This window comes from Bufo gargarizans, chromosome 2 (genome assembly GCF_014858855.1).
Source record: "Bufo gargarizans isolate SCDJY-AF-19 chromosome 2, ASM1485885v1, whole genome shotgun sequence".
NCBI lineage: Eukaryota > Metazoa > Chordata > Amphibia > Anura > Bufonidae > Bufo > Bufo gargarizans.
This window is the reverse complement of record NC_058081.1, coordinates 353,073,726-353,091,094: the sequence shown is the minus strand read 5'-3', so window position 1 is coordinate 353,091,094 and position 17,369 is coordinate 353,073,726. Positions and strand designations below refer to the sequence as shown.

At 44.9% G+C, this 17,369-nt stretch overlaps 1 protein-coding gene across 1 annotated transcript in view; it reads left to right on the top strand.

Annotated features, from left to right (window-relative positions):
• HTR4 (5-hydroxytryptamine receptor 4) overlaps nt 1-17,369 on the top strand; it is a 576,608-nt gene that overhangs the window by 374,776 nt on the left and 184,463 nt on the right. The window lies entirely within an intron of this gene.

Below are 17,369 nucleotides of genomic sequence, written 5' to 3'. Positions count from 1 at the left end.
CCAAACATCTTTAATTCACTTCTAAATATATAGAAATAAATAGCTCTCTCTCTAGACAGTGGAGAAAGAAATTGTGGGGGCATAACTTATCATATGTATCTCTGAAGCTATATTTTAGGGAGTATTTTCTACATAGGGGAGAAAGGGGGTTAACAAGAGTTAAGTGTAGTACATCCTGGCAGATGCCAGTGCTTGATGAGCCAACCCATCAAAAGGGAAGAAAGTCCTTCAAATATGTAAGTACAAAAGAGTTTAAATTTGTGGTATAACCCCTTTATAATACTTAAAGGGGTTGTCTGAGAGAAACAAAATCTATTTTTTTCCTAGATACAGCACTACTCTTATCCATGGAATGTGTCTGATATTGCAGTTCAATCTCATTCCCAGTTTCGGTACCAGGCACAATATGTATGTATGATTGTTTCATTCTCAAGTATGCACCACCAATTCAGTAGTCTTCTACATATGTTCTTTCTAATGGCGACACCATGTGGCCAGCATCCATTGGGGGGAATTTACACCAGTTTTTTGGGGGAAAGTGGTGAAGGAACAGTGGATAGGGTTTGTGGGAGAGGATGTAATCTTCCATGGATTGACAGATTTGCCATAATCTACATCAAAAACTGGATTTTGTGATGAAGCGCCAGTCTTAGTTACTTCCCCCATTATGTTTTGTGTTCATTGGGTGTACAGTCAAATTTTACATTTTGGAAAATTTGCTACATTTCTTATGACATTCTCTGTTCACACTAACCACATGGCTTCTGTTTCTTTATTGCTTTGGATCCAATTTTGAAAGGGACCAACATACACTGACCAACCCTACTGACTTTAATGTGGTCATTTGAGGTTCTGTCTCTGTATTTTTGCAGACTTTTTTATTGGTCCAAAATAAGGCTAGAAAAGTATAATAATATTACATCTAGATGTATCAGTTTTTTTCTTTAATCTCCTATTGGATTCCCCTTTGTAGAATAGTAAATTCAAACTTTTCAGTGCTATTGGCATTCTTCAATTTATGCTTTAAACTACTTCCAGTTATTTCCATGGACATCTTAAAGAAAGTCATTTTTTTATTTAGTAACATGTAGAATATTGGAAATTATAAATCCACCCTGAGAAATCTGAGTCATTCCACCACAAGCACTTTAGTAGCAATATTGAAGAATGTTCCTTAACTCGTCTATAAATGCTTCACATTTATACTCTTAGATAAGCATTAAATTAATTCTAACAATACAGTGAGATACCAAAATTTGTAAGAATGAGTCATAGAAATTACCCAGAATCAGAATGTTAAAGGCAAAATGAAAGCTTCCTATATTATCATAGCCCCTGCAATAGGAAGCTCTATTTGAATGATGATGGAAACAAAGGCAGAGAATCTGACAGATTATTATTAACAAGGCTAAAAAGAGTGCTGCAATCCTACCAGAACACTATCTGTAATAGTCTGTTTCCCTCTTAATCTTAATCCCTGCAAAAAGAAATAGATGGAAAAATTAAATGGCATATATTACCGGCTTATTTCAGTGTGATGGTTTAACAAATCTTTTGGTGTACAGATTTAAGCGATTGAAATTGGTTTTTATTAATAGCAGTTAATGCTGCAAAGTAAAAATGCTTTCAAAAATAGAAGTGTTAATAGTTTATTTTTATCAGTTAGCGAAAAACAAAGTGAATGAACAAAAGAGAAATCTAAATCAAATCAATATTTGATGCGACCACCCTTTACCTTCAAAACAGCATAATTTCTTTTGGGTACACTTACACACAGTTTACTAAGGAACTCATCAGGGAGGTTGTTCTAAAGATCTTGCAGAACTAGCCACCTATCTTCTGTGGATGTAGGCTTGCTCAAATCCTTCTGTCTCTTCATGTAATCTCAAGCAGACTTGATTATGTTGAGATCAGGGCTCCATGGGGGCCAAATCATCACTGTTTGTTCTTTTTTATGCTAAATATAGTTCTTAATGACATTGGCTGTATATTTGGAGTTGTTGTCCTTCTGCAGAGTATATTTGAAGTTAATCAAACACTTCCCTGATGGTATTACATGATGGATAACCACTGAGTTCCTTCAAAAACTGTGCACGATTCCATTAAAAATTGCAACTTGTCCTGCAAAAACAAGCCCCCATATGGCTATGTGAATGGAAAAGTAAAAAAAAGTTATGGTTCTGGGAAGGCAGAGAGTAAAAAACAAAAACTCAAAAATGGAAAATCGCAAGGTCCTGAAAGCCGAAACCAGGAGTGGATAAAAAAAAAAAAATATCTGTCCTAGTACTTTATCTCCTTTTATGATCCACTCCTGATAAAATGAGCACAGGTGAGTTCTGAAATGTGCAAATAATAGGGGTACCTATGACAGTGTACCCGATAATGAAGGGGAGTAAACATCAGATATACTTCATAGCAGATATCAGTGAGGTGGTATGGTAAATCAGTATGGCTTTTAAAGGGCATCTGTCAGCAGATTTGTACTTATGAGACTGGCTGACCTGTTACATGTGCTTTTGGCAGCTTAAGGCATCTGTGTTGGTCTCATGTTCATATGTGCCCGCATTGCTGAGAAAAATTATGTTTTAATATATGCAAATGAGTCTCTAGGAGCGACGGGAGTGTTACCAGTGTCATTCGATGCTATTCGCAAGGGATAAGTTGTCCTGGAAGCTGGTGAAGAGAACGCAGGGCATATGGGATAGAATAGCTGGTTAGGATTTTAGGGAAAGAATGAGATTCAAGGGGGGGTCTGATAGAGAAATGAATATCATTCAGTTCCCCTTACTCAGCTTCTGCTTACAAAGAACAGAACAAGATGGCTTCCACAGACAAAATGGCTCCCATATCTAGCTACAGCTTCTGTTCATCTCAAGCAAGCAGCTTCAAGCAAACAAAGAAACAAAGACTAACGGCTTCATGCATCTGGAAGGGGGGGGGGGGACTTCCTCTTGCACACAGATGTGGCATAAAATAGATACATGTATCTAAGCAGAGTTTTTTGCCAATAGCGAAGATATACGCCACCTTTCATCCCCCACTTCTTCCTCTTCTATATTTGCTGCCCTGTATAATGGCAGCTGTTTCGCAATAAAGTAGAGAAGTGTCAGTATGGGATCTGCGTCTCCACTGCAGGGTGGCAGATCGCTGTCTACACATTGCAGCACTATGGGTCCCAGTACTGGCTTACCTTGTAGGAGACGCAGGTGCCCGCCAGCATACCGCCGCATCCGTCCTCTTTGCCAGGTGGCATCTGATGCGCTATAGCACGTGCACGTGCACCTCTCCCTTTCTTATAGGAGTAGGCAGCTGGTTCCTGATTGCCATCCCCACCCGGAGGCAGGACTATTTTGTATTTAAGGCAGCTTCACTCATCATGAAGTGCCCAAGCGTGGTTGTTGTACCTCTTGACTCCCGCTGAAGCTTTCCACTGTGTCTGTTTATTGGATTTCCTAGATTCTGACCTCCGCTTCATTTGACTACGCATCTGCCTGCTGTCTGTTTATTGGATCACCTGGATTATAGACCTCTGCACTGCCTGACTACGCGTCTGCCCATCTCCTCCTGTGAGTCTGCCTGGATCCAGACCCTGTGCTGCCTATGAGACTGCTTATATCTGCATGCTATATTGCTCTGAACTTTGTGTTGCCTGTATCTGTCAAGTGACTTTTGAATGCTGTCTGCCAGTAAAGACCATCTGTTCCTTTATTCTGCCTTTGTTGGACTCTGTTCACACTACTGCAGGTAGCTGCATTCAAGGTAACAGGTGCAGACACCAGGGTCCTGTCTCTGAGAGTCAGCAGTCAGCAATATTGGACTAATTCCCAGTCCTCTATCAGCTGACACAGAGGATCCACATCCTCTGGTCGTAACAAGAAGTTACTTTGACCCTACTTGAGTCAGTGTGATTTCTTCTGTGCATGCACATATGCCGGAAATACCATTCTAATTTGGAACAACAGAGCAAACCCTAATTACCCTGTTTAGGGGTGACTTTATCAAATGGTGCACAACGTGGGGCCAGAAAGAGTTTAATATCAGTCTCCCATAACACTAGTAGCCGACCTAAAGCAACCCCAGGAATTTGACGAACGCACTGGAGGAGGGGAACGGCAGTCCCAAAGAGAAGGTAAGAAAACTTGTTTATCTTGCCTGCCTCTAGGTTGCATTGTTTTCGTCACGTGGCTGGGGTTGAGCCTGCTGGACGATGTTACATCTTGGTTGACTCGGCTGGTGTTGAAATTTCTGGCTCCTAGAACCTCTGTATGAGAAGGTGAGGAGAGGATTGTCCAGCTGTGAAATTATATGTAACGTTGTGTAGTCTGTGTAATGTACTCCTTCTGACTTGAGAACACGGTAACATAACTTCCTGATGAGAATGGGGAGTGCTCACCTGGCTGACCAGACGTGGAGAACCGTTAGGCACTGAGAGATAGGATCACTGAGACCGGCTGATCTGATATCAGCAAGAGGTGCGGAAGAACCCATTTTTTGCACAGGTAGAGAATATCTGCCTGATTTGGTATTGGAGAGAGGTACGGAGTATAGTGGATCCGGGAATTGGCAGACCTGTCAAGGAGAGGCAGTCTTGAGCACGGTCTCATCAGAGAAAGGTAGACTAGTTTCTCAGTCAGAGGGAGGGGGACATCACGTGAGTCTGTTTGTTTTGTTCGGATTGTCTGAATCATGGTGAGATGGAACAGTCTCAGTCTTTGCAAGGCAGTGAATATACCGCCCCCCAATTAGTAGCCCATGAAGAAGGAAACAAGTATGTGAAGAATTACAAGAAGTTAATAAAAATTGCAGGATGTGATGTAAGTGGAGAACTAGATGTTGAACTGCGGAAACGAGTGTAAAGAAAAGCTGATTGATGAAAGATTATTGAGTGCTGCACAGGCTTGGCAGAGGATTAAGGGCTACATGGGGGCAGAAAGATGGGATGAAGATCAGAAAGTGTATTTGTGGGGAGGACGAGCCTCCACCCTACAATGTCACAGATAAATCTGTCCAGGCTGTCCAACGCCCTCATAGGTCACCGCCCACCACGGAAGTGGAGGGGGAGGGGGCCAGAGGATGGACCTGTAGGGACCTGTAAGGTCTGTGGACAGCAAAACCCCTACCCCTGTGATATTTGTCTTGCTTGTGGTGCCCCCGACCCCACCCCCTCTGAAGTGGGGGGACCTCTGTGACAATGCAGCCTGTAGATACCCACACCACAGCACAAACAGTCCTCTGCCCTGCCCAGCCCCCATCACAAAGTGGCGAACAGACCACTCCAAGTTGCCCCTACCCTCCTCTGATAATATTTGAGGAGACAACACATCCCTGTGAAAACTCGGTCAGTCAGATTGCGGGGCAAATGTTAAAGCCCATAACCTCACTGTACCCTGTGTTAAATCCGGACGGCACCTATTACCGGCCAGTGGAGCTGGTCACCCACCCTGCTGCACCCCTTCCTGTGCCCATTATGATGGCCGGGAACCAAAAGAATAATCAGGGGGAGGAGGAATCGAAACCCCCCTCCTGACACACAGCATATAAGGGGCAGCAGGAGGGGAGGGCAAATAAACTAAGAGAGCACGAAATGCAGAGTGGGAGAGAGAGAGGGACAGAGATAGAATGATGAACAGGTTAGCCAGACAAGTAGATCTCCTGGCTAGACAAGTCCAGACTGCCAGGTCTCCCCCTGAAATAAACCAGCGAGGGAGATATGTGACTTTTAACTATACGCAAGCCACTAATTTGGTGAACTCACTACCTGACCCTGAACAACATCCCATGCCCTTCTATAGGGCCTTAGAACAAATCTGAAAAACGCACTCTGCCACATGGAGGGCCCTATCTGGACTTACTCAAATTAAGGCAGGGGATTCCTTTTGGCCAATCATGACTAAAGACCTATCAGACCCAGACCCGGACCATAGGGATGACGAATACCAGAAAACATACCAATCTCGAGAACACTTCTGTGAAATATTACAGAATTGGGCTAGGACTAGACTAGCCGATCAGGCAATTCAAATTCAAGACATGAAACAAGACAAGGGAGAGTCAGTAGAGAAATTTGCAAACAGAATGGAACAAATGTTCAGAGACCTGGAGTTCAGTAAAACAGACGCAGTACAGAAAAAAATGTTGTCAAGTGCTTTTGCTGATGGTCTAAAACCGCATATTCAGAAAGCTCTAAAAATTTCCAGACCAGAATTTAGAGCAGTGGATTTGGAAACTCTCATGCTAGTAGCAAAGGGAATCGAAGCAGCCCCCAGATCCCACATAATGTACACAGGCAGAGAAGAACCATCAACTGGGAAGGGACCCCGGGACCCTAGATCCCCACTTGTTTGTTATGGGTGCGGTCAAAATGGACACTTCAAAAGAGATTGCCCGCTCCGCCCTCAGGAGGAAAGGGGGCGTTGAAGACCTCACCGTTCCTCTCTATGGTCTCCACCCCCCACCACTGCACAGGGGGGAGGGGTGCAGTTAGCATAGGACATGGGCAAGCCAGATCCACACGTCGGTAGTGTAATGACCGGCGTCACGCACAGGGAGGGAAAAGGGAAAGCCCTGCCCAAGGGAGAGGGAAAGGTGGTGACCCCTGACTCACCTTGCGGCTGGCACCTGACTGCCCTGATGTCCCTAGACGGGTTCCTCACCCGTGCGGCGATCACGTGCCTAAACCCTGGCTTTCCCTAAAATGAGCCCTAGATAGTGAACGGGCTGGTGGGATCGCTAGTCCGCACCACTGACTCTAAGAAGGAAACACCAGGGAGAGGACAGACAATACAGATAAACACATAAACCCAGGTGGGCGACCACAGCAGACCCCAAAGGTCCAACAGGGATCCGGAGGGAAACGTTCTGGACCAACAACCAGAGAACGCAGCAACACAGCTCCAGTGGGTCAGTATAGAAGTCCAGGCAGGAAGCTCTATATCTGGCAGCCAGAGAAGTGTGAGAGGGGAATATAAGCAGGTTGGGAGTGCTGAACAAGGAACAGCTGAGGAGAAGGAGCTATGGATCCCTGAGTGAGCCAAAAAGGGTTGCAAAGCAAACCCAGAAAGCTACCATAAGGAAACAGCCCTATCTTACATAGAGCGCGCAGCCAACCGGTGCGACTTCCTGACCCCAGGTATAACGGAGTCAGGCGTGGGTCTTGACACCCTCGTGACAGGTAGGTCAGATAACACCATGGCCCTATTGCCACCTCAATGTGAACCTGCACCTATTGTGCAGCTCCAAGTAGAAGGCAACACCCATATGTTTCTTGTGGATACTGGTGGCGCCAGAAGTGTGCTCCGACGTGATGAGATTACTGATCCTTCGTTCCTTGATCTTATAACGGTACAACGTGTCGGTATTGATGGCAAACCCAGGTCCTCTGTCCTAACAAAGCCATTGGGTGTTTCTTTCTGCTATGGCGATCATGCAGGGGTTTTGTCCCAGTTTGTGGTGTCCAACACGTGTCCACTCAACTTACTTGGGGCAGATCTATTGCAGAAAATACAAGCTAACATTCAGTTCCAACCTGATGGCACAGTAGTCCTAACCTCTCCCCTTCAGCCTGAAGAGGCTATAATGCTAGCAGCTCTGAAGATGGTACATAATACAGATACCACTGACACCATCAGGCATCCCATCTCTCCTGAAATAATGAAGGCAATCCTGGATACCCTTTGGTTCTCTGGTCCACAAGATATAGGGAGACTAAGGGTCTAGTCTGGGATGGTAGTCCTTAAGCCTGTGGCAGTTCTCCCACGAGAACCACAATACCCTCTGTCCGTGGCTCAAATGGATGCAGTAACTAAACAGATCCAAGTCTTCCTAAAGGTGGGGGCCATAGTTCCTACCACCAGCCCCTTGCAACACACCCCTTTTCCCAGTAAAGAAGAAGGACAAGAAAGGTCAGCCCGACACCTACATGATGGTACATAATTTACGGACTGTTAATGAGGCCATTGTTTTGGAAACCCCAATAGTCCCAAACACCCACACTCTTCTGTCAGGCTACTAGTTTCACAGGCATAGATCCTGCAAATGCTTTCTTCTCTGTCCCACTACATCCTGAATGTCAGTATCTATTTTCCTTTACACATGCAGGGTCTCAGTACACTTGGACTTTGATGCCCCAGTGAGCCCAAAACAGCCCCTCCCAGTTAAGCAAAGCCATGTCTTCCATCCTGGACGAGTGGCGGCAAGGCCACAAATCTGTAGTCCGCCTACAATATGTGGATGACCTCTTAATTTGTGCTGACACCCCTCACCTTTGAACGAAAAAGCAAGTGGAGATAATATACCAAAATATCACTTTATTCTCAAATATAAAGTTGGGAAAAAGACAGGATGGTAGACAGTACAGGGCTCCAGATGGCGACCAAAATGGTCGCCAATGCGACTAAGAATTTACAAATGGCGACAAGACTTTTTAGTCTTGTCGCCATTTGCGACCAGACCCGCCGCGGCAGCTCTGCAGTAGAACAGCGGCGGGCACAGGAGATGATAGTTCTCTGCCCCGCCGCCGATGTTCTCCTCAGTCTCAGTCAGCTCGGTCACAGCACACAATAGCAGAGACGCTGGCAGCAGGGAGGGGAGGGGCTGGGAGGAGTGTAATCTGATCCTAGAGTGGAAGCTGCTTCTGCCAGCCCCTCCCCTCCCCGCCCACCAACCAATCAGAGCTGAGGCAAAGCAAGGCGAGCACTAGCAGCTCTGAGTCACTGACAAGTACAGGGAGAAAGAATCGAATGAGTCACAGGTGAAAAGAACTAAAGAACTTAGTTAGTGACTCATTCGATTCTCTCCCTGTACAGTGTGCCCCCCCTCCAACACCTCAGTATCAGAAACATTGGTGGCACAGTGTGCCCCCCCCAACACCCCAGTATAAGAAACATTGGTGGCACAGTGTGCCCCCCCCCCAACACCCCAGTATAAGAAACATTGGTGGCACAGTGTGCCCCCCCCCCCACACACAGTATAAGAAACATTGGTGGCACAGTGGGAAGTGCCAATGAGGGTTAAAGAATAATTTAAAAAAATTAACTCACCTCCTCCAGTTGATCGAGTAGCTGCCGGTCTCCTGTTCTTGCTTCAGGACCTGTGGTGATGTCACTGAGCTCATCACATGGTCCATTACCATGGTGATGAATCATGTGATGTATCATGTGATGAGCACAGTGATGTCACCACAGGTCCTTTGACAGGTCATGAAGAAAGAACAGGAGACGATCAATTGGAGGAGGTGAGTTAATTTTTATTTTATTTTTTTAACCCTCATTGGCACTGCCCACTGCACCATCAATGTTTATTATATTGAGGGGGGGGGGTGCGCACTGCGCCACCAATGTTCATTATATTGAGGGGGGGCACACTGCACGACCAATGTTTATTATACTGGGGTGTTGGGGGGGGTGCACACTGCGCCACCAGTGTTTATTATATTGAGGGGGGCACACTGCGCCCCCCAATGTTTATTATACTGGGGTGTTGGGGGGGTGCGCACTGCGCCACCAATGTTTCTTATATTGGGGGGGGGGTCACTGCGCCACCAATGTTTATCAAACTGGGGTGTGGGGGGGGGGCGCACTACGCCACCAATGTTTATTATATTGGGGGCGCACACTGCGCCACCAATGTTTATTATACTGGGGTGTTGGGGGAGCGGCACTGCGCCACCAATGTTTATCATACTGGGGTGATGGGGGGGCGCACTGCACCACCAATGTTTATTATATTGAGGGGGGGCACACTGCGCCACTAATGTTTATTATATTGACCTTCTACTAAGCATTCTGTATTAAGGAATGCTATTATTTTCCCTTAGAACCATGTTATAAGGGAAAATAATACAGTGAATAGACTTTCATCCTAGCAACCATGAGTGAAAATCGCACCGCATCCGCACTTGCTTGCGATTTTCACGCAGCCCCATTCACTTCTATGGGGCCTGCGTTGCGTGAAAAACGCACAATATAGAGCATGCTGCGATTTTCACGCAATGCACAAGTGATGTGTGAAAATCACCGCTCATGTGCACAGCCCCATAAAAGTGAATGGGTCCGGATTTAGTGCGGGTGCATTCCGGTATTTTGAATGCCAGATCCGGCACTGATACATTCCTATGGGAAAAAATGCTGGATCCGGCATTCAGGCAAATCTTCAGGTTTTTTTCGCTGGAGATATAACCGTAGCATGCTGCAGTTTTCTCTTTTGCCTGATCAGTCAAAATGACTGAACTGAAGACGTCCTGATGCAAACTGAACGGATTACTCTCCATTCAGAATGCATGGGGATATGCCTGATCAGGTCTTTTCCGGTATAGAGCCCCTAGGACGGAACTCTATGCCGAAAAAGAAAACTGCTAGTGTGAAAGTACCCTAAAATATTAAGTTTAAATCCCCCCTTTCCCAATTTTACATATAAAATATATAAAGAATAAATAAACATATTACATAGCGCTGTCCAAACTATTAAATTATTAAAAAATATCTCCTATGCGGTGAGCATTCGCCATTTTTTAGTCACCTTGTCACCCCCAAAAAATAGGATAGGACTGCTCTATTATGGGCCGAACATTTCATAATATGCAAAATGCACGCGGCTTTTTTTGGTGTTTTTTTTGGTGTTTTATTTTTTTGCGCGGTATTGAGTATCGCAATACTTTATGGTGACGAAAGCGAATCAAAATTTTGGTATCAAAACAACCCTATGCCGATCTGATCGGAGTAGCGTTGTCACGATACCAAAATTTTGATTCGGTTTCGATTTGGCGACTAAAAATTAGATTTGGCTCCTAAATTTTTCAGTTCAGGAGCCAATGGCTACCAGGTATTTTTTTTAGTCTGGAGCACTGCAGTATACAGAGAAACATAGGGCAATATACACAATTGCGTAACCGTGTATGTCCACACGAGGATAAGCATGAATGGCCTACTGGTAAAAATATTTATGGTGCATGGACAACCAATTCTGCGTAGCAAATGGTGGAATAAACCACCAAAAAGGGGGAATATGTTATAAAGCAGAATAAATGAATCACTGATTGTCCATGAACCTCACATCAAGAAAACATAGACATCCAAGACATACAGACGTGGACAAAATTGTTGGTACCCTTTGGTCAATGAAAGAAAAAGTCACAATGGTCACAGAAATAACTTTAATCTGACAAAAGTAATAATAAATTAAAATTCTATAAATGTTAACCAATGAAAGTCAGACATTGTTTTTCAACCATGCTTCAACAGAATTATGTAAAAAAATAAACTCATGAAACAGGCATGGACAAAAATGATGGTACCCCTAGAAAACACAGAACATAATGTGACCAAAGGGACATGTTAATTCAAGGTGTGTCCACTAATTAGCATCACAGGTGTCTACAACCTTGTAATCAGCCATTGGGCCTATATATATGGCTCCAGGTAATCACTGTGTTGTTTGGTGATATGGTGTGTACCACACTCGACATGGACCAGAGGAAGCAAAGGAAAGAGCTGTCTCAAGAGATCAGAAAGAAAATTATAGACAAGCATGTTAAAGGTAAAGGCTATAAGACCATCTCCAAGCAACTAGATGTTCCTGTGAGTACAGTTGCACATATTATTCATAAGTTTAAGATCCATGGGACTGTAGCCAACCTCCCTGGACGTGGCCGCAGGAGGAAAATTGATGACAAATCTAAGAGACGGATAATCCGAATGGTAACAAAAGAGCCTAGAAAGACTTCTAAAGAGATTCAAGGTGAACTTCATGCTCAAGGAACATCAGTGTCAGATCGCACCATCCGTCGTTGTTTGAGCCAAAGTGGACTACATGGGAGACGACCAAGGAGGACACCATTGTTGAAAACGAATCATAAAAAAGCAAGACTGGAATATGCCAAACTACATGTTGACAAGCCACAAAGCTTCTGGGAGAATGTCCTGTGGACAGATGAGACAAAAATCGAAGTTTTTGCCAAGGCACATCAGCTGTATGTTCACAGACGAAAAAATGAAGCATATCAAGAAAAGAACACTGTCCCTACTGTGAAACATGGAGGAGGCTCTGTTATGTTCTGGGGCTGCTTTGCTGCGTCTGGCACAGGGTGTCTTGAATCTGTGCAGGGTACAATGAAATCTCAAGACTATCAAGGAATTCTAGAGAGAAATGTACTAGCCAGTGTCAGAAAGCTTGGTCTCAGTCGCAGGTCATGGGTCTTGCAACAGGACAATGACCCAAAACACACCGCTAAAAACACCCAAGAATGGCTAAGAGGAAAAAATTGGACTATTCTAAAGAGGCCTTCTATGAGCCCTGACCTCAATCCTATTGAGCATCTTTGGAAGGAGCTGAAACATGCAGTCTGGAAAAGGCACCCTTCAAACCGGACACAACTGGAGCAGTTTGCTCATGAGGAGTGGGCCAAAATACCTGCTGAGAGGTGCAGATGTCTCATTGACAGTTACAGGAAGCGTTTGATTGCAGTGATTGCCTCAAAAGGTTGCGCAACAAAATATTAAGTTAGGGGTACCATCATTTTTGTCCATGCCTGTTTCATGAGTTTATTTTTTTACATAATTCTGTTGAAGCATGGTTGAAAAACAATGTCTGACTTTCATTGGTTAACATTTATAGAATTTTAATTTATTATTACTTTTGTCAGATTAAAGTTATTTCTGTGACCATTGTGACTTTTTCTTTCATTGACCAAAGGGTACCAACAATTTTGTCCACGTCTGTATATAATAAGATGTCACAAGTAAAATCGGTCATTGGATATCAAGATATAATGATGCCCCACCAGATGGTATCCTGGCTTCGTCAGCCGCTGATGTGAAACGCACGTCGAGGTCTTGTGCTTTGGGCTTACCCATTTGTGTTTATTATGTCTTCAGGTACGTTCCACATATAGTACTATGGTATTTCTATACATGGTCTTATATCACATCCTTGTTAGGCCCAGGATACCATCTGGTGGGGCATCATTATATCTTGATATCCAATGACCGATTTTACTTGTGACATCTTATTATATATGTCTTGGTCTTGGATGTCTATGTTTTCTTGAGGTGAGGTTCATTGGCAATCAGTGATTCATTAATTCTGCTTTATAACATATTCCCCCTTTTTTGGGGTTTATTCCACCATTTGCTACGCAGAATTGGTTGTCCATGCACCATAATTATTTTTACCTGTAGGCCATCCATGCTTATCCTCGTGTGGACATACACGGTTACGCAATTGTGTATATTGCCCTATGTTTCTCTGTATACTGTCTACCATCCTGTCTTTTCCCAACTTTATATTTGAGAATAAAGTGATATTTTGGTATATTATGTCCACTTGCTTTTTCGTTTATAGATTAGATACTATACAGGTGGTATGTGTTGCTGTCTAGTTTGGACAGAGAGGTGTTTGTAGGTTTAATTGTACCCCTCACCTTTGCTCTGAAGCTTCATTGTCTATATTTCTCTTCCTTGCACAAGGGTGCAAAGTTAGCCTGGACAAAGTCCAGTGGTGCAAAAACAAAGTTGTTTTTCTCGGACATTGCCTCAGCCCAGGGCCGTTTCTATGGGCGGGCAGCCGCCATGGGCTCTGTCAGAAGGGGGGCGCCGGCAGGGGCGCCCTCTTGTCGTTTCTCTGCCTGTTATTACTCTCGTGCTGTGTGCCCCCCTGGCTCCCTCCCTCTGAGATCTCGCCTGCCCTGCGACCTGCACCCGAGTCCTCTGTCCGTACGTACCGAGTCCAGTCACTCAGCTCCGGTACGTGCGGTGCGGGCGGCACTTACTGACGCCACGAACCTGCTCCTCCCACTAGGCGGTGCAGACGCGTGACGTACAGTGAGTGAGTGAGAGCCGCACTGCCTGCCTGTTACCGCCCGCCCTGAGCCCCTGAGCAGTGCTGATTGCTGAAAAGAAGCCTGCTGTGAAGATCCGGGACAGTGGGTCGACTCGGGTGCAATGTGGTTGGGGGGGGGGGGGTGGGAATTAACTACATTGGGGGGCGGGGGCCACTGTAGGAGACATACAAATGGGGGCCACTGTCACTGTGGGGGACATTAAGTTTAATAAGGATCACTATGGACATTATTTAGAATGGAGGCTGCTGTGGGTGTCATTATAACTATAATGTCTGATAGGCCTATTCCTGAGCTGAGTTATATTACCCTGCCCATGCCCTGTATAATAATGTTTTTTTGACACTCGCCCTGAGAGAAATTTTACCTAGAAACTGCACTGCCTCAGCCAGGGGGCAAAAGACCTGACTTAAGAAAAGAAAAGGGCTATTTTGGACATCCCTCAGCCTACAACCCCTAAACAACTTCAGGCTTTTCTGGGACTTATCTCCTACTGTAGACCATGGATACTGGATGCCTCAATATTAATGAAACCTCTGTATGACTGCATCTCACACTCACCGTTCTACCTCTCAGAAGAGGCACAGGGATGTTTCAAACAGCTTCAACTTGCAGCAGCCTCCTCTCCTGCATTGGGCCTACCCAATTATGACATCCCCTTTCGATTATACGTCATGGAAAGACAAGTCCACGTGACAGGAGTACTCACACAACAACATAGAGGCCAAAATCACCCATTAGGGTATTACTCCCCCCGGTTGGATGCGGTAGCAAGAGCCACTACTTCCTGTATGCGGGCCATCCATGCTTGTCATCTCCTGCTGGAGACAACCTCTGATTTGGTGCTAGGACACCCCCTACAAATCCTGGCCCCGTATTATATTTCAGCCATTCTACAACAAACACAGCCAAAACACCTCTCTGCCTGACACCTTTAGAATGCAGTGTTCACTACTTCTACCTGATTCTGTAACAATCTCTAGATGTCATATGTTGAACCCCGCCTCCCTCCTTCCTTTCCCTCATGGGGGGATAGACACACAGGGGTTCACCGATGAAGTCTACTCTGACGATGAATTTTACTCTGGGGACACACACGACTGTTTGGAACTCATTAAGCAGGAAACTGAGCCCCTACCAAACATTGAGGAAATGCCACTAGCCTCCCCAGATGTTACTCTCTTTGTTGATAGGTCTAGGTATGCTGATGAACAAGGCAGATACCACACTGGCTATGCTGTAACCTCTCCTAGTGCTGTGCTACAGGCCCAAACACTCCCACCTGACAAAGCACACGATGCTGAACTCATTGCACTAACTGAGGCATGTAAGATTGCAGAGGGGAAGATGGCCAACATCTACACAGATTCCCGGTATGCTTTTGGAGTTGCCCATGATTTTGGACCCATATGGAAAAGTAGAAACTTCATTACAGCAAATGGAACTCCAATAAAAAATGCCGAAGCCATACAAAGACTAATAGGTAATAGAAGCTCTTGCCCTTCCAACTGCAATACTAAAAGTTAAGGCGCATCCCAAAATGGACACTCCAGAGACCCAAGGGAATGCTAAAGCGGATAAGGCAGCCAAAAGGAAGCAACAATGAGAGAAAGAAAGGAGACGGCGATCATGACATCAGCACCCCCAAGAGTGGAAGAAGACACAACAGGTATACCACATGGATCCCACCCTACCGAAGAAACGGTCAATGCCCCAGGAAAGGTGGAAAAAACTTCTGAAGGAATTCCAAAAGAACTCTACGGGGACAAATCGTTCCTGATAGACAGAATTAAGCATCTGATGAAGAAGTGGCTGAAGGGAGCGGTCGAAGACTCAGATGATGATTACATGTGGAAGCTTGGGCATCTAATATGCCTACCTCGAAGTCTTTACCCTATGACTTGGGCACATGGCCCCACTCATCTCTGGAAAAAAGCCATGAATAACTTCATATCCTCCATCTTCTTGGCCCCAGCCATCTCCACGTTCACCACCCGATATGTTAACAGCTGCATGGTGTGCGCCAAGTGTAACCCAGGAAAACTAGAAAAGGTCCCCATGAAGAACCCTTGTATCCTTTCCAAAGGATTCAGATTGACCACATACAAATGCCCCCTGCACAGGGATTTCAATATGCATTAGTGGTCATAGACATGTTCTCTGGATAGCCTGAAGCCTACCCTGTGAATCAGACAGCAAAAAAAACTGTAAAAGTTATTGAACAAAGTGGTCTGCAAATTTGGGGTACCTGAGGTGATAGAAAGTGATCAAGGAGCTGCGTTCACAGCTGATATAGCACAAGAAATATGGAAGGCACTAGGGACCCACTTGGCTTTTCACAACCCCTACAGACCACAAAGCAGCGGAAAAGTTGAAAGAATGAATGGCACTCTCAAGCTGAAGATGTTGAAGATGGCACAGGAAACTAGAAGACCCTGGCCTGAAACTCTTCCCATTGCCCTTTCTAGGGGAAAAGAGAAACTGTCTCCCTTTGAGATATTGTTTGGCAGTGCACCCAAGTTAGGACAATATTTTCCCCAGGAACATGCACTGCAACATGACTGCATGATAGATTATGTGACTGCTTTATGTAAACACTTGAATGATCTACATTTTCGAGTGTTTTCTTCCCTTCCAGATCCCAACCAGATTCCTGAAAGTCACTCACTCCAGCCAGGAGATTGGGTCCTTGTGAAAAAACACTTTAGAAAAATGCTGGAACCAAGATTTGAGGGGCCTTACCAAGTCCTACTTACCACAGCCACGTCTATCAAGTTGGAAGGGAAGAAGACATGGATCCACACTTCGCATTGCAAGAAAATACGAGATCCTGATTCCCTCCAAGAGAAGTGATATTCTTTTTAATTCTCTTGCATTTTTTGAGTTTGGGGAAGTGCACTTATGATCATTATATCACTGACAAGCAGGAGGATTACTGTTATTCCTGGTCCAAAGTGTCAACCAATTCTGGTAATGATTGGGTATACAGACCAGACAAAAGGCTTAACAGTAAAGACAGTCAGGGACTGTTGAAAAGAATGCATCTGAGTAATAGAAATATTGACAAGATATTCCTTACCAACACATGCATTGGATATCCAAACGTCAACACGTGCAAGGGCCCGAAGGGATATTATCCTCTCACACTTATAATACAGAATCTATGTATGGCAATCTATGAATGGGAGTCTATGTCCTGAGAGGACACCCAGCAAATTTGTATGCACCATGGGGGCAATTTAATTTAACGGACATATTTGACAGACCAATCGAGTCAGCCATGACTCCTGCACACAATCTATTTCTGCCCGCTCCAAGAAATAGTGAAGCCCAAGCCCCATACACTGTTGAGGAAACTTTAGCCACAGAAACTGGGTTCACTGACCGCAATGTGTGGCTAGATTGGGTGAGATATACAACAGCCCAGGCAAATAGAAGTGGATGCATTACCTGTGCATCGGCTCAACCACACCCGGGGACAGTGCCCCTTTAACCTCCCTGCCTTAACTATAACTGTTTCCTCAGTCTTTATGCAAAC